Source organism: Pantherophis guttatus, chromosome 2 (genome assembly GCF_059756535.1).
Source record: "Pantherophis guttatus breed Tessera chromosome 2, ASM5975653v1, whole genome shotgun sequence".
In the NCBI taxonomy this organism is placed as follows: Eukaryota; Metazoa; Chordata; class Lepidosauria; order Squamata; family Colubridae; genus Pantherophis; species Pantherophis guttatus.
In genome coordinates this window covers 215,253,924-215,272,792 of record NC_142064.1, presented here as the reverse complement: position 1 = coordinate 215,272,792, position 18,869 = coordinate 215,253,924, and the positions used below count along the sequence as shown (strand labels likewise).

General features: G+C 36.3%; 1 protein-coding gene across 3 annotated transcripts in view; it reads right to left on the bottom strand.

The window, feature by feature from the left end:
• The window catches only part of SLC6A1 (solute carrier family 6 member 1), a 65,671-nt gene extending 57,337 nt beyond the window's left edge, over positions 1 to 8,334 (bottom strand). Inside the window, exon 1 of one of the 3 annotated variants that reach the window (XM_060688367.2) lies at positions 8,166 to 8,334. The gene's annotated coding sequence lies outside the window, so the exon portion shown is untranslated. Of the gene's footprint in view, positions 1 to 7,176; positions 7,199 to 7,917; positions 8,139 to 8,165 lie in introns of those variants that run through there. The other 2 variants (XM_034438360.3, XM_034438370.2) reach the window with 2 other exon arrangements.
• Positions 8,335 to 18,869: the final 10,535 nt, after the last annotated feature.

Sequence of the window (18,869 nt, the reverse complement as noted above, 5' to 3'; positions counted from 1 at the left end):
GCTACATAATTTTGTACTTTAAAATATACTTAGCACATGTAAAATACATAGTATGTAGAGTACTTTTCATTCATCTTTTTTTCCCAGGAAAGATTATTTCTTGAGAAAAGGAATTTTAAATGCCATATTTTCATTTATTACTGAATGACCTTTTGGCTCACTTCAAATTTTATTATGTTTAGCTGTATCTTGGGCAAAGGAATGCATCTCTTTTAACAGTCCTTCAACAAAATGTATTTTGAATGAACTGAATGAACCAGTTCAACAATCTACTGTACTTTCTTTGAATAGCATTGAAAACATAATGGAAGAGAGCTTGTAGATTGCATTTTTAAAATCACCTTATATTTTTTAGCAGCAATCAAAGCATTCATTTTTATAAAAATATAAATCTGAAAATTAATTAGAAAGTAACATTGATTTACAGCTTTTAAATTTGAATTAGGGGATTCAAATCTGATTAATGGCAATCGCCTGAAAAGTCCAAGAATAGCAACATTGTACTATTGTATCATCATCTTAAATTGTTACTGAGAAAAAAAATCTACAATTAGAATTGTTTTAGAGAAGAATAAACAATTATTTCTATTCAGTGCCATGAAAGTAGACTTCTTGTTGTGCAACTGGTATTCCACTTCCTCTCCTCCTTACTACATCTCACCAAACAATTCCAGCTCTGCTCCAGAGATTGCTTTGGCAAAAGCAGGGGATGCAAAGATTAAAAGGAATATATTCTACAGCTAAGTGTCCTTAGATCTGGTAGGTCTACAATTGATATAATTAGATAAAAGCTAATTTGCTTTCATAGCCAAAGCTAACCTTAACTATAACTCTATTTTATCTTTATAATAGGTGGTCTTTTAAATAATGAAGGTAAAATTTGTGTAACACATAATTAACTATATGGGATGTAGATATTCGCATATTCCCCACTGCCTCATGAGATTTATAATATAAATAAACACAACAATCAAATCAACATCAAGATGTTTATTTATTCCATTTATACTCCACAGGAGCATTTTTTGAGATTATCTCATATTAGCCTTTAGAATACAAATAAGAATGCTTTTTATGGGTCCAATGATCTTTGGGATAAAAATATACAATATCAGTATTTTAATTATATTTGGATAATGTATAATGATAAAATGGGTTGCACCAATTAACAACAAAATATAAATATAAAATATAAATACACATGTTAAGCAGAATGGGCAGCAGACTTTGAAATATTTTAATTGGAGAAAATTAATTAAATTACATTGGGACCATCAGTTACCCAATGTACCACACCAATCAGTTACCACACCAAGTCACACTGATTATGAATCCCCTCTCCTCCCATGTAAGAGGTTTTTTAAAAAGTAAGGAGGTGGGGAGGAAGAGGAGGGGAAAGACCACAATTTTTCATTTCTTCTAATGGATGCTCTTGGGTAAATGTCAGAGGGGTCAATTCACAACTGAAACATCTGAGGAGATCTTAAATTGTCTCAAATCTAAATAGAGCATCCCACACATTTCCCCTAGATAAAATAAAAACAGACAAGTCAGCTGCATTCTATGTGATAATGTGTGTATATTGATAAATTTTAGAAATTCATAACAAACATGAATTTCTACTTCATGGGTTTAGTATTTCTAACATCATCAAAATGATTGCTATTGAAGTGCTATTGACAGCACTTGATCTTTCTAATGCATGATTTAATGCTACAAATTATATAACTTTGTTATGGATGAACCTGTCAAATTGAGTATTACAACACCACTTATTAACAATGGACCATTTAAATCCTTTTTTAAATATAAACATTTGAGTTAGGAAAATAGAACTGAATTTATCACATTCTCATAAGCAAGGCAATTCTAAGTCTCATTGTGATTTTACTTATGTAGCAGTTAATTATTTTAAAATATGAATATTTTATTTGTACGTCTGTTTCAAAAACACTTTAAAATTGTAATTTGTATTTGATTTTGTTCAACAGAAAAACAATATCTCAAAACAAAAAATACTATTTGGTTTTATAAATTCTGACATAAAAGCATGAATCCAAAATTTAGCTGATCTATTAATTTTATTTTGTAATTTTATTTTGACATTAAGCCTTCGAAACTAAAATAAAATCAGATACAATTTCTTTGCTTTTATAACACTATGTAAGAGCTTAAGTATTTTTAAAAAAGAAATTAAGGCAGTTTTAAAATTTTCCTTTTACATTTCAATGCCATTGTGTTGGCTAAAAATATTCTTGTAAATATAAAAGAAAATGCATGTCCTTCTTAGAGTATTTGTAAAGGTGCCCTTTACAATTAACTTTGGCTGCCATCTACAGAATATCATATTGGCACAAAACATCATTATTTCATTGTTTGTCTTTGGCAATGACCTTTACTTTTGAATGCTGCCCCAATTACATCTTTTATTATCATTCGCCAAGCAAAAATCTCCAGTTCAGATGGATGAATTAACCATCATTCTAATGTTCGGAATTATTCTTCTCCTACTAAAGACTATGACAATTTCTTTAACAAAAACACTATGTAAATGAAATATGATGACATCATTTGTGTTTTCCTGAAAAGCATGAATTTACCCCACAGTTAAAATCCATATTTTACTTCCATCTTGCATTTTCATAATATGCAGAGTGTAATGAAATGACACTACTGATAGAATTTTGTAACTGACTTAGAAGCCCAGGAAAATTGTGAAATAAGTTTCTAATTAGATATTAGTTTGGACTTAAATAATTGTGCTTTATACCATATTATTTCATCTATATACTTGCTTTAGGAACTTTTTGTATATATGAGCTTAATACATGCAATCTGATAGAATTTACATTTACTGTTAGGTGTGAAATCATGTATGGGTTAAAGCTATTCAATGTTTTTCTTCTTAGATAATACTAGCAAATTACAATCTGAGCAGTTTTCTAAATGCTTTATTCTGTTTTATGTTTACATCAAGGAAGAATCTTTTAATACTGATGGCAATAACTTCATTCAAGATGAGATTCTCCAATTTGGTGAAATTTGTTTAAAATAAAAGGATGAATTGATAAACAATGTTATTTAAAGAACAATATATTATTTGAATTATTTACCTACGGTAATTGTGAAATCCAGTCTTTTTATCTTATGGACCAAAAATGATAGCTATACCCAATCTATATAATAACTGTAAGTTTATAAGTGTTTATTCAAAAGTTCTTTCAGTTCCATATGAGACATTCTTAATTGCAAGTATGTGTAGAATTGCAGAATTAAATTTCAATATTCAAAGTCTTCCCAAAGTCAAAAAATCATAGTTATGTAGCTATAATCATCACCATCATCACTTCACACATTCTGTGTTTTTAAAATGTGTAGATGAAATGCAACTCTTTCTTATTCCAGTTTATTTATAAAACATGACATACAAACTAAAGTATTGTACCATTGTGCAAAATACTTTGCTATAAAATTATTTTTTTCTGTCTGTCCTGACATTCAGAACTGTCGTATAGTTTCTTTGCACTGCTGTCATCCTGCTTCTATATAAAACCTTACTCCAACCATGTTCCAATATAAATGAACTCAGATAAATTGGAAATAACATGCTGAAGAAGATGTTTATGGTCTTCATGTTATGTCATTTCTTCAGTATAGAAACATCCTATTTGTTGCTGTCGCTTGTGGGAGGAGCCCTGTAGCTCTATCCTCTCATATATCCCATTTTCCATCCCCACTGAAAAAGTGGCATTTATAATCATGTTTAATTGCACTTGTATTGTACTTTTTGTGATCATTTCTATGGAGTACAAGAGCAAACTGCTGTGAAATGTGCAAAATTAAATTTAAAAATAACAGGCCGAAGCAAACTGGGGAAACATTTCCAGTAAATAACATAGAGCTGGATCTCTCTAAAAAGATGAAAGTAAACAATACAAATGTATTTGTCATGAGTTAGCCATCTCCCTTTTTCTGATCCAGAATAGAATGCATGGATGGGTACCATGTTTAAGTAACCTGATATTTCACATTATACTACTATACTACTGTTATCTCAACATGACATATGTTTCTTTGAAATAAATATTATAGTTTACTAAGATTAATTTTCAAGAAAATAAGGATATTTAAAATTTAAACTAATAGTAATGTATTTAAACATTACATCATAGATAATTGACAATATAAATGAAACTACAGTCATAATTAGAGGTTAATTCGGTTATTTGATATATAAGGGCTATTTCATATACTTTTCTCAAATAACGTATCAGGAGAACAATAAATAATCTCTTCCTATATGTTTACTTTTTCAGTGATTTTTCGGAATTTTAACCAGGCATTCCTTCCAAGCAGAAACAATTTTATAATAATAGGGGCATGTACTTCAGAACTTTTAAGTAAAGAAATTAAGTGGAGAAATACTATAACTTCATCTTCAAAATTAGTAATTCGTTACTTTTGTGATCAAACACCATGCAGTAGGAAGAAAACAGTAGGAAAATGTGGTGTTCTGAATAAATTTATTATTAAGATGTACTTCATTCTTCCTTTCTCAACTTAGAAAGATGCATGGTCCGTCTCCAATTCTAGTAGATACCTTATGAAAGCTTGTTATAACATTGCAAATATTTGTTTGCATTGTACATTTAAGTTAAAATACAAATTGGTTAACAGTTTGAAACAAGAATAGCCCCCGCAATTCATTTTGCCTGTAATGAAATCCACCAAAGCAAAAGGAAACAAAAGAATTACTCACAAACTGTATATATGATTATACATTCATTTACATATGAGCAATGTTCCAGAAAGAAATCTAATAAAGAGCTATTGATGTGATCCATTTAGGGATAAACACGTTGAGATCTTGTGAATTTAATGAGGAAAACTTATGCATTCTTACATCATAACTATTGGCATCAGCGGATAAAAGTTTTTTTTTATCTGGGTTAATACTTGTCTTGATCATTTTATAACATCCTATAAAATAAGCCTCAACTATATTTCACTTGACTCTTGAAACAGTAATTCTAGGATACATTTGCCCTAAAGAGATTGATTTGTGCGGGGAAAAACAACTGTCATTCTTTATCTGGCTATAAATTGCATAGATTATATGCCCGCAATCTATTCCTGTCCTCATTTTCTTTAAAGTTCACTCATTTCTGTTCATGATATTTAAATATATTCCAATGCAGCACAAGAAAGACAGTAAATGAGCAGAAATTATTGCTCTTAAATACATCATGAACTAGTTATAAATGCATTATCAAGGTTTCCCCCCAATTCAAAATAGATATGGATTTGAAATATCTTCATTTTTTTGCAGATGTAATTTTTAAGGTGTTTAATAAGATTTTATATAATCCTATGTTAATCACCATGGATAAGAGACGGTAATGTGTTAAAATGCCACAAATAAAAGTCTACATGTCCCATTTATACTAATTCATTTGTAGGTATTGTATTGTTTCACCCACTGACAGCACACTTTTAGTTTAATGTACAAGTACCTCACATTGATTTTAATAGAGCTTATTCTCAGGGAAGATTCAGAGAACACTTTTTGCTATAGAAATGAGAATATGTTTATTAATTTTAATAATATTACACTTTATCAAACGTTAAGAGGGGAGGCATGTTCAATATATAATATGTTTAAGTAGTCAAAGTATTTGAAATCCTTATGTGTATGTGCATTCAATTCTATTTAAAAATATATTATTTTGGATCACTGATGATAGTGTTAACTATACTAAATGAACAAAGCATTCTCTATTATTATAATTTCAGAATTACCATGTTAAATATTAAAATTCCTGATATCCCATTTAAGAGAAAATGTCCAAAATCGCCTCATGGATCCTTTCATTTTCACCGACTTCTTCATCCCAAATAATATATATATAAATAGTAATGGAATGGAAAGATGTCTAATTATCAGACAGTTTTTTGATGATTAATTAGGTCATTAAATTATCTTTTAACAAATCATTTCACATAAATGTAATGTATATGTTAACATTATATTAATGTTTCTTTATCTGATGAGAATACTTGCTTTCAGAAAGTGGAATAATTGGAACCTAACTAGAATCTTTTAAAACACTTTAATTTACATGCAGTGTTATTCTATCTATGCTTACAACAAAGTAAGTCTTATTGAGTTAAATGATACTTAATCCCAAGTAAGAGCAATTTATACAAAAATAAAAGGGGGAGTCTTATTTAAGTATATTAATTTTGCATGGCAATAGGCATCATGTGTATTTGGTTATATATTATTTCTGCAACTCACTGATCCACAGAAAAATTAAGGTTAGGTTACATGGTTAAAGTTTATGGTTGGAAAAAAATCTACCTTTAAATGAAGTGGGGAACAAGAATGAATCTGCTGGTTTGGGGGCAAAAGCTTGTTCAGTAACCTTCATTACCAAAGCAATTTCCAAGCATTATGTCATTGTTGATACCACTGTGTGGAAGGCAACATGACAGAGTGTAAATGGGAAGAAAATAGAAGCAGGCAGCAATCAACATAAAGAAAAGGCAAATCTTTGTGTACAATAGGGTTTTCTCTCAATAATGCCTCCAGTTTCCTTATGGCAAACAATCCTTAATGCAACAACAGCAGCCAAAGCAGAATCACAGTCCAAAATGTTAGCTTCCATGAACTAAAGAAGTGTCATCAGAAACAGCATTTGAAAAAAAAATATGTGTCAGCTCTTTTTCAAATCATTTTTTTTTTCATTTTGTTTACAAAAATCTTATAGGCATCAATGCCGTTTATCCTGTTAACATTCACTTCTTAATGTTTGCCACCTAGAAGTAATTAAATAGCCTCCTAGTAGTTAAATAACCTTCATGCAAACCAGTGGCTAGCTTATTTGCAGAAACCTTAGCCGAAATTTGTTATATTCTAACAAATTCAAGGAAAATCTATGCTGGAGAGCAAGTAATGCAAAATCCTGATTCTCAGGATTTAATATCAGATATTATTGCTGACATAACCTTTGCACATTAAATCAGGGTACATAATGTCTTGCAGAACAGGTAGATTCCACAGGTAGAAATTACTGCGACATAGATTAATGGGATCCCTGCGTGATAGCAGGACACTTGTTTTCTTTTTGGCAACAGTGTTGTAAACAGCGGCATCTCTGCCTTTTTTTTTTTTACCTGTCCATTTTTCCAAGGTTCGAGATGCCCCGGGGATGTGAATACACAACCCTCAACCAATGATCGTTTTCCTCTCCCAAAACCATGCCTCCTTTCTTTCCTTTCCCTTCCCGCGCGCACACTCACTCAGACACACACACACACACACACACACACACAGAACACAAGCGCGCGCGCTCACTCTCTCTCTCACACACACAAACACACGCGCAGACAGCCCGCTGAAAAAAACTGGCCAGCACAGCGATTGTATGTATGATTACCACCAAAGCAAAAAAAAAAAAAAAAAAAAAAGCGGGGGCTTGGTGTGCAAGTCTCACGCAAAGAGAAGCAGGGGGCAAGGCGAGGAAGCGGGATAGGATAGAACGGCTCTCCCTGCAATCTAAGAAATGAAATAAGGAATATCAACACCACATAAGCAGCGGATCATGGGTTCCAGATTCGGCTCTTGAAAAATTGCCTTTCTGTTTCCCCTGAGATCCTACATGGGTCAACTTTCAATGTCCCGGCGACTCTTTCGGCGTCCTGCCCTCTTCCCTTTCCCCTTCTGCCTCCCCCACCCCCCGCAAAAAACAAAGCGCCCTCGGCTCCCTGTCAGCGCTCCCTGTCCCGTCTCCAGTTCTCCCCCGCCTCGTTCCCTACAAAAAACGCGCCCCCGGGCTCCTCCGAGCCACTTTCCTAGCGCACCTTCCTCTTTTCTCTCTCTCTCTCTCACCCTTTGGGCTCCAGCGCCCGACCTACCTGCCGGAGTCGAGAGGACGCGCTCGCTGCCTCCAAACGCGCTTGGTCCCGGCCAGCCCGCGCCGCCGTTCCCCGCGCGCGTTATGAATGTTCATTTAAAGCTCGGCGCCCGCTGCTCAGTGGCTGCTCTGCTGTTAGCCTCCCCGGCTCCGCTCCCTTCTCCCTCAGCCTCGACACAAAGGCGCTCGGGAGCCCGCGTGGAGGAGCCCAGCGCTGCAGCCCCGCCCCCCGCCGGCTGAGACCCACACCTGCCCGGTGGCTCCGTGCCCCACTCCGCCTCTTCCGAAGCAGCCAATGTCCTCCCACAGCCAGGGACTGGACCGCGCGTGACGTTCAACACCTAGTGGGGAGAAAAAAGCGGGGGAGTTAACACCGCCACTTTTATTTGAGAGGGGAAGCAGAAGACCGGTGAGGAGATGGACCCAAAGCTTCAACCGCTCTCCCTTTCCTTTCCTCTGCAAGGGAGAGAAAATAAATAAATAAAGACCACAACGGGGAGGAGGCATTCGCCAAGCAAAAAAGCTTCCAGATGTTTCCTACCTACTCCCCAGAGCATCTCCTCTTCTGAGCTTTGCCACTTCAGTCAAAAGGCAGGAAAACCCAACCCCCTGGGACTGCAGAAGTGGGGCTGGCCGTGACCTAACCAGAAGGCTGGCTACAAGAGCATGGATGATAGAACAATTTGGGCTCCATCCTGCCCTTCTCTTGGCAACTCTGCCCCTTTCCCTGTGGCCCATCCAAGCACAAGCTCTTTCTACTGTGATACAGAGAGAGGGTGCAAAAGTTGGGAGATGGGGCAGAGTTGGATGGGCAGTTTTCAGTCACTTGGACTTTGAGGCCAAGAGACAGGGTAGCCCCTTTGTGGAGTTGTGGTGGACCAACCCTTTTGACCAAGTGCTGGCTGATATGCTACCCTGTCTAGAGGCAGAGGGTGAGCGAGGCACAGAAGCAGCTGCCAAGGATCCAATCTAACTCTCTCCCTTGTTCCCAAGATAGGGAATAATAGAGAAGAGTTGGAAATAACCACTGATGTGTTTTATTTAAACTCTACCCAATTTGGGGCAGCAATCAGGAAAAGCCATGGGTGGGGAAAATGTAGGTGTCCCCAAATGGATTTGTTCCCCATTTCTTTTCCATCCATTGCTGCAAAACAGGAGGACGGAGAAAAGAATCCTACTGTGTTGAATTGATCTTTTACTTTTTCTTAAAAAGTAAAATGGCAGTATTCAATACCAATGTAAGTAACAGCCTGCAGGCTCAAGACCATAGAAACATCCTGAAGAGTAGATGTGCTAGTAGTAGAGTTTCTTCTGTACAACTTATTGATCCAAGGGGCTATAGGAGTTTGGTGACACATGGACACATTTAACTCAAGAAGCAATGGCAATGTTACCAACTTAATAAGGTCTGGAGAAAAACTAGCAGCTGTGTTTTCTTCCTCTTCTCCTTCCAATGTATACTTTGCCTATCTGTCGTAGGACAGCTATAATTACTAACAATCATAAAAAAAGAAAAGATACGATACTGTATCATAAAGAAAATGAAACCACTGTATGCCAAATCAGTTTGAAGAAGCCAGGCTGAAGTGGTGACTTTTTCCAGAAAAGTGGAAAGAATGAGAGCTTAGCACTATTTATGAGTATTCAGTTCAACATAGGCAAGGGCCTCGAAAATGTGGACATCTGTGGGGAACAGAGTCTGTACTGCAACATCATGATACATATTTGATCCTGATGACAAAACTTCTGGATTCAGCAGTGAAAAATAAGGAAATTCTCCTGCTCAACTTTATGTCTGGACAAATTCTTATTACGGTAGATTTCTCCCAGATATCAAGCCCTAAGCTCAAAAAAGTTTTACAGTTTAAAACCAAAATCTTAAACTGGGCTCAGAAAAAGAATGAATCTCAGCAGATCCTTTAATAGAGATGTACTAGGTTCCATGTATGCTGCAATTTTGATTTTCACTGATCATGAGTACCTCTAGTTTACTCAGATTTAATTTTGTTACCTTAATTTAGGCCATGATCCAGGGAAGGTCTAGGGATTGATTTAGTTTTAAATGGCAAGAAGAAGTTGAATGGGTTCATCAATATATCAACAGCTCAACAGGAACTATTTTTGCCAAAGCTCAATAGGCAGTTCAGAAAGAGCATGGTGATATTATTAAAAACAATTAAGTGGTCCAAGAAGTCTGGTAAGAACTATATGCCTGTCTTTTATAGGTCTAAAATGACTAAAACAGTCAGATGTTTTCAATCTGATTGAAGACTGATTGAAATAGGTACAAATTTTCTCATTTTATCCAAAAATATTACATTTTTAACTGATGGATAATTTACCTTTTTTTCTAAACTGTATTTTGACAAAACCGTGTGTGGAACAGCACAGAAATAAAAAAAAATCACAGATAGGAAGGAGCAGAGTCCACAAAAATATAAAGTTGAAGCCATTGGTTAAAAAGTGCTCTGCTACAGTGGTAGACATGCAGGAAGGTGCTCCCAGGAGGTTAGAATTATTAGTGTTTTCAAATATCTAGTTTCTATGATGTTTATAGTCTGTAAGTGGTCAAAACCAGTATTTCAAGTCTTATCAATAGATTCTGCCTGAATAGATGCAGAGAGGTTGGTCCTCAACAAATCTGTCATAATGAGAAATAGCAGAATACACAGAATATAAAATTTACAATCTGTATATTTCAACACAGCCTACCAACATTTCACCAACAGCTGCATCTTGCTGATAATATGAATATAGAAGCTGCTATGCCATAAACCCGTAATTTATTGCTTTTACTTTCCCGCTTGTGTTGAAATATTGGCAGAAAATAATCCTGAAGCCGGAATGTCTCCTGAACTATGAACCCTGTTGATGGTAAAATAGCATCTGGGTTGGAAAGCGATGAGTGTCTACTGCAGAAGCACTTGTTCATTTCAACTTTTTACTATTAACGTACCAAAAATTTACAAAGAAATGTGTTAGTGAGATTCTGTTTTGACTAACACTTTTCTTATCCTCAAGGAAAGTGATATTTGAGTGAGCAATCTAAAAATGGACTGTTATTTGGATGCCTGAAGGAAGGAAAAAAAATAGCAGCATTGAATGAAAAAGAAATGCTCATATTGTTCTAATAGTTGCTGGCACAATTGATTTCACTATATTCACAACATTTTTTAATTGCATTCAGTGCTGTTGGCTGCAAAATAACATGTGTAACATGGCTCTCAAAAGCACTCATGTAGCTGATGCCTTAAGCCATTCACATAATTGCTTCAGACTTTTTATCCTGCTTGCACATGTCCATATTGCAGCTTTTTAAAATCAGACATACGGTGATAAAAAACTAATTTAACAGAAATCACATTACTTCTGTCAAAACCAAATGATATTTAAAAGGACGCTCGTTTATACTGGTCCTCATCACAGATTTCAGATAATTATATTCTGTTGCACAAGTGAAATCATACCCTGAATTACAAGCACATATTCAATTCTGGCCTTGCAAGACTTAAAAGATAATCTGTACTATATCAAGTCTGTCTCTGACAAGTACAAAATATGATAATTAAACTCTGTACTCCTATGAAATAATATGGATTCAATTGATAATGCTCCCATCTGGGGAAAGAAGGATGCTCATTTTCACCTAGCCAAATATTGCAATATTGTTATCTTCCGGTTTCATTGGCTGCTCCAGCTCAACATAACAGATTTTCAGGCAATGGAGAGGACTATGAAGAAACCTTAAGGAAGGATAGCCTCCTCCTCAGTTCATACATTAGGATAGTTGCTTTCAGTTCTTCAGATATGGCCAAGTCAGGAACAAGGCAATACACTGTTATAAGATATAAGAACAAAATTTTGAAAGCCTGACAGAGTTTTGTTCTTTTTCCTTCTTATACCAAAAAGAATCAAAGCAGGACAATCTTGAGTTCCTTCAGTTCCTTTCTCAGGAGTTTTCATATGTTTCAGGACTAAGCTGATGTTTTCCTCACAGTTGCTGCATATTTCTTCTATATTCCTCTACATCTTGGAGTATATGCTAGATCAATCAAAGAACAGAGTTCAGGCCTTTAAACCAGGGGTGAAATCCAGCAGGTTCTAACAGGTTCTGGAGAACCAGTAGCAGAAATTTTGAGTAGTTCAGAGAACAACTCTGGGTGGCCCCAGAGTGGGGTGGGAATGGAAATTTTGTAATATTCTTCCCCCAGGAGGAGAGGGAATGGAGATTTTGCAGTATCCTTCCCTGCCACACCCACCAAGCCACGCCCACAGAACCGATAGCGAAAAATTTTGGATTTCACCCCTGCTTTAAACCTTTCAATTCTACCACCTTCTAATACAGGAATCCAAATGAAAATATTTCTGACCAATGGTTGCCAATTTCTGCTTGACATACAATTATATGTTTTCTGAGAAGCTCTAGTTTCATAACACAGCATAGTCCTTTTCTTTAAGAAGAACTTTTTAATATTAATGTTTATTCTCTTGTTTCTGAGGTCTAACACAAAGGTGACACCATAGTTTGCCAAAGGAGAGAAAATGAATTATTTTTGATTCTTCACAGTCCAACCTATACATTCTGAAGATCTCATGCTGATCTGAATGATAGCATTTTATTCTGTGTAAAGAAATCTGTGTGGGTTTGTTTAATTCACAAGGTGAATATGTCAGTAGAAACATCCAGTCAAATGTTTGAGGAAAGAATCAATGTTAAAATAATTTATCTATACAAAAATTATGCCTTGCTGGATGGGTGGCAAGATTTCTAGTAGCAGTTATCCAGCTAAGTTTCAGGGAAAAGATTGAAGGATTAGGAACTACTGAAGAGTCTATGGTCCTTAATCAATGTAATAATGAGTCAAATCAATAGGTAAGCAGTACATAGAAGGAACATTCTAATTCAGGGGTATCAAACTTGCGGCCAGTGGGCTGGATGCGTCATGCGCTGGCCACAAAGGAGAAAAAAGTCACGATACGTCACATGATGATGACACAAATTTGACACCCCTGTTCTAATTCAATGTATCTCAACCTTAGCAACTTTAAGATGTGTGAGCTTCAACTCCCAGAACTGGCTTTCTGAGGAATTCTGGAAATTGAAGTCTACACCTCTCCAAGTTGCTAAGGTTGAGAAATACAACTTTAAATCTAAATCAAAAGTTAGTTCCCTAACCCAGGGATGGCTAGTCTAATGAAAGATGCAGAATTCAAAGTAGAATCTGAAAACAATAATATTTAATTCAGTCCTAAGTCTCACAATTTCAAAACTTTACATTTTGTCTGTAGAATTCCAATTTCTGTAAATTGAGTTGTTCAGACTCTGAGGACAAATCCTTTAGGATGCCGTGTCTATTTTGAACTTATTGAAATGATCCGTGTAGTAAATAAAACTTGTTTATATCAAAGGTACACAACCTTCAACTAGAATTCATAATCTCCTGTTTTCTAACCTAGTACCTTAATTGCTGTATTGAATTCTTTTGAACCATCAATAAAATTAATTGATACCAAACTGGCTCTTATAAATACTATGTATCAAACAAAGTAGTTTTTTATTATGTAAAAACGTTACATAGCAACAAGTTTCAGAAGGCCTCTGGAAGTTATTTTAAAAAAGATTTAGGACAGGGGTGTCAAACTCAATTTCATTGAGGGCCAATCAGGACCGTGGTTGATCTCAGGGGGCCGGCCAGGCATGGCCAACTAGGTGGGTATGGCCAACTGGGTAGGTATGGCCAGCTTGATGCCATTTACTGGACATGGCCGACTAAGTGGGCATGGCCAGCTTGATGCCACTCCCCAAATTGCTGACATGTTTCCTCTTTGCACTGGGTAGACCGGGCCGAAGCCACGCTGGCCCGATGTTTTCTCTTCGCATTGGGTAGACCAGGCTGAAGCCACGCTGGCTTGATGTTTCGTCTTCACACTGGGTAGACCAGGCTGAAGCTACACTGGCCCAATGTTAATTCTTCACATTGGGTAGACTGGGTCAAAGTGGCCCCTTACATTTTTCAGGACTGCCCCGCGAGCAGGATCTGACCACATCTGGCCTTGTGTTTGACACCTCTGATTTAGGACATTGGAGTGATCCTCAATCCTCTACATTCATTGCTGAATTTCATTTGTAAAAAGAATGATATAAGACTGCCTAGAAACCTTATGCATGCCATCACAAGAGCATAATAGGAAAAAGTGTTACAGGAACATATGAAATGAAATATTTAAGATTATATTTCTGGGTAACTTCAAGATCTATAGAAAATTTGTCAGGCATGAATTCATTTCTTATTTTTATTTATTCTAAAATCAGTTTCTTGCCTTCTGGCCATGAACCCAGTCCTCGTGGCAGCCACCAACAATTAACAATATCAATATATAATTTAAAGTTATGCAAATCCTTTGAAATCCTCTTTTTGAATTGTTAAAACACCTTTGTCTTTTCCCAGCCTCAGACCAGCTGCTTCAGAACCTGCTGCTTAGCTGCTTCTGGCTAGGTTGCCAGAAATAATGTGGTTGTATAGCTACCACACAATTTAGAAACCTTTAAATATCAGTTAGCAAATACTTAGCAAGATATGCTTCAGAACACACAGGAGACCTGCAAAGCACCTCTTTTCAAACAGTTAAAGCAGCTGTAACTTTTTGGATTCCTGTGGTGGCTTCAGAAGTCTGGAGATAATCAGGCTCACTGAAGCAACCACTCAGGTCTAGAAAATAAAGCTGCTTTCACTATTCAAAAAGAGGTGATTTGTATATGCTGCCACATGCTCTGAAACATACTTTGAAGGATTTGCAGGGCCCTTGCAAACAATAAAGTGAAAATAACGTAATCAACAATAGTTGAACTGGTATCAGCAACCTGTTTTTAGAAAGATATTTTCAAGAGGAAAAAGTTATACCCATTGTCTTAGAAGTGTCCAGTGAATTGACCCCAATGACACCATAAAATTCAGAAATGAGGGTATCACTACCAAAACATTTCTTTTCTCACATTTGACAGCAGTGATACAACGTGTTGTGGTCCGCCAGCAGCCTGCAGAGCAGGCAGCAGAGTCGGACAGTGAGGAGGCTGGGGAGGAACATGGGCCAGTCCTGGAGTCTGGGGAAGGCTCGGATGAGGGCTCTGCATCGGAGGCAGAGAAAGGGCCATCTGGGAGGTGCATGCTGCCTCTGGAGTCTCCAGAGTCAGACCTCAGCGAGGCAGAGGAACAGGGGTAGCCTGTTCCCAGTGTGCACATGCACAGAGCTGCCAGAAGGCAAGACAGCTAAAACAAAAGGGATGACTCACGAGTAGGGCTGGGAGATGATTGGCCCCTCCCATAAGACTTAAAAGAGGAGCAAAGGCAAGTGGGCCTTTGCAGGAAGCAACGTTTGTTCATTTGGTTCAGCTTAAAGCCTGAAGCTCTGTTTGATTTTGGACTCCATGTGGTTTTGCCAATTAGGTCTTTGGCAGCGTGTCAAGGAAGATAAAGGAGGGTGATTATCCTGATGGACTTCTCCCAAAGGACTCTTTATAACTAATTGGGACTCATGTGTGAATGAACAGAATTCACAGCTGTTGCAATAAAAGAGGTTTTTGGGACTACTCATGTGTTTTAATGACTCAGGAAGCCTAGGTCAGAACACCAACAGTAGTTTTCCTCTAAAAAAATCTAAAATCATAGGGATAAGTCCTACAAGAAACACAGGCACAACCTGAAGTATAGATAGAGTTATTAAGTTTAAACATCAAGATATCAAAACAACATTTTTACTTGAGGGTGGAAAAAAGTGAGATTCCATACACTTTATATGTTCTGTAGGTAAAATTTAATCAATAGTCACTCTCCTGCATTCTGGAGCAGCTGGAGTTCCAAAGCAGCTCTGTATAGAGTAATTTAATTTCAAGGTCACCAAGGCACCTATCACAATATTTGCATCTCAGCCACCCAGAAATTACCAATGACACATTGAAAGGAGTTTATTTTAATTTAGAAAAAGGATTCAATATCATTTTTGGAGAATCTGTTGGAAAAAAAAATCAAAACCTATCAAGCTGTGGTCGCATTATGATAATATATATAATTATTTGCTAAGCTATGTCCATGTTACTGATGTTTGTTCTACAGGGATGCAGGAAATTCCACATACCACTTCCTAAACAGTTGCATTGTGGTAACATGAAGCAAAAAACTAATTCTGTGATCTTAATTTGGTAGTAGAAGATTATAATGAAACACAAGCTTTGGCCTGAATTTTAAAAAAGGGGGGATTTAGGATCCCTAGAGATAAAATGCTATTTAATTTTTTTAACTAATTTGCTGAAGATGAATATAGGTCACATTAAAATTTGTCTTGCTGTTTCAGAAGTTATAATGTACATGAGTTGTACTGCACTAAATAAACTTTTATAGCAAGTCCATTTCATTTTAAAATTGGAAATATGGAGATTATTAATAATGTCAGAAGCATATTACTTTTTATTCAAGCATGGGATTAACTTTATGCAATGCCTGAACCATTTTACCCTGATTTTCAGCCAAAACAACCTTGCAAAGAGACTTCCAGAAAAGAAAACAGCCCCCCAGCTATAAAATATCAAAGGTGTGACACAGAGGAACAACAATTTTGAGAGAGGAAGAAAAAGAAAGCAAATACTCAGGGCCAGCACTGGCATAGGGTGTCAAAATTTAAGTAGTACCACGGCTGCCCTCCTTTCAAATAATTCTATAAATGCAAGTCTTCACAGTAGGAAAAGTGGTGCCATCTGTCAACCTGTCCTAGAGACTGTCTAGACCACAGGTGTCAAAGTCGATCATGTCACGTGATGTATCATGACTTATTGTGACTTTTTTCGCCTTGGTGGAGCTGGGGTGGGCATGGCCTACACTTGACGCATCCGGCCCCTGAGCTGCCAATTTGACAGGCCTGGTCTAGAGCCTAGAGCTGGCCCTGCCCATATAGAGGAATCAGTTCTTTGTCATAAGTATAAAACAGTGGCAAGAGAAGAAGCAACTGCTGATGTCAATGTCTTTCCTCATCTTTATCTTCAACACACGGCATTAGCAACAGATGGAAACAACTGCCTGATTTTTTTTAGGCTTAGAAATTAAGCAATATTGGGCTTTGGAAGGTAGTCAGCCTGATCATACTAGGCTATAGGGAATAGGAGCAGAAGCAACATCCAGAATAAAACAATGGCAATAGTCACAAAAACCTTCCGGGTGTCTCCTATAGTCATCAAGACTTTCTGTACTTTTCACAAAGTATAGATTATATAATCCTCACAGATTATGATATCAGAATGCAAACACAGATTAAATAATATAATAGACATTAACAGATATACAGTATATACTCAGAGAAATTGTGGACCAGATATTAAAGTATACAGACCAAAAATTATGATTCAATCCTTGATTCTCTTTCTTAATCACTAGGCACTCAATGAGTATAACCATCTGTAGGTGAAGGTTTCTTATTCTCTCATTTTAGTTATCTGCCTCATCCTGCCAGTTGGTAAGAATGTTTTATCACATTTCAGTTACAAGATTTCCAAATATTATGGGAAAAAATTATATTTGTTGCAATTTCTGCTCTCTAGAGAATAATTCTGAGAGTATTTCTTGATTTGTTTTCATCTTATTCTTTTTTTTTTTTTCTTATTCAACAAAACTAGATATATAGTATATACCAGGGGTGAAATGCAACAGGTTCAGACAGGTTCTGGAGAACTGGTAGCGGAAATTTTGAGTAGTTTGGAGAACCAGTAGCAGAAATTTTGAGTAGTTCGGAGAACCGGCAAATACCACCTCTGGGTGGCCCCAGAGAATGGAGATTTTGCAGTATCCTTCCCCTGGAGTAGGGTGGGAATGGAGATTTTGCAGTATCCTTCCCCTGCCATGGCCACCAAGCCATGCCCACCAAGCCACACCACGCCCACCAAGCCACGCCCACAGAACCGGTATTAAAAAAATTTGGATTTCACCACTGGTATACACTATACTACACTTATATCTAACATCTCAGCTGTCTATGCATTGATAAAGGATAGTTAATAATAATATGCATGTATATGAAGGATTCCATTTGTGACACTGTTACATGATTTGGTGTTTTTTCTCTCCTCAGTGAAAGATGGACAGTAGATATGAGGCTGGTTTCCAGATTGTCCTTTCTAAAGAAAGCAAGGAAAAACAGATCTTTTTCAGTTATCTTTTTATTCCATCTAGATTTTAACTGTAGGGAATCTTGTTTTTCTTCCAAATTCAAAATAGAAACCTTTGCAAGATTTTTTTTTTCTATTGTGAGCCACCTAGAGTTGATCTGGAGTCAAGATACCTCTGAAGTCAAATCAAATAAAGAAATAATAAATAAAGTACAATCATCTTATGATAACTAAAAGATGTCAGGGGAAGTAAAATGTGGCTTGTAAAGATTTTTCTAGAATAATATTTAGTTTTAATAGAATGAAAAGAATTTTAATTTTAAAAAGAAGATTCACTGAGCATTTAAATAAATGCTCCTAAATAAATCTTGCATAGGACAGTAGCTATAATGGCCATAGCTTTTATTTTGGGCTGAAGCAAATAATCCAATGAAATAATTACTGTAATTGCTACAGCATAAATTATACCATAGTTTTCTAACATATTTTTATATTTCAGAATTGTTTGATTAATTAATATTGGCTTGAAACACAGTTTAATTATAAAGAAAGTTTTGGGCAGCCTTGGCTTTCTTTGCAGAGCATTTAAACTCCAAATAATACTACTTAATTTGACTCACATCTGGAAAGGAAGAAGTGAATTTCTATAGATGCAAAGTGGAATTATTGGAATGCAACCAATCATAGAATGCCTTTTATAGTGCCATAGAAAAACAGGCCATTATGATTCCTTTAAGCCAAGTTACAAATTTAGGAGACAACCAGTTTTTTAACTTGCTGAGAAAGGAAGAAATGGAGATCTG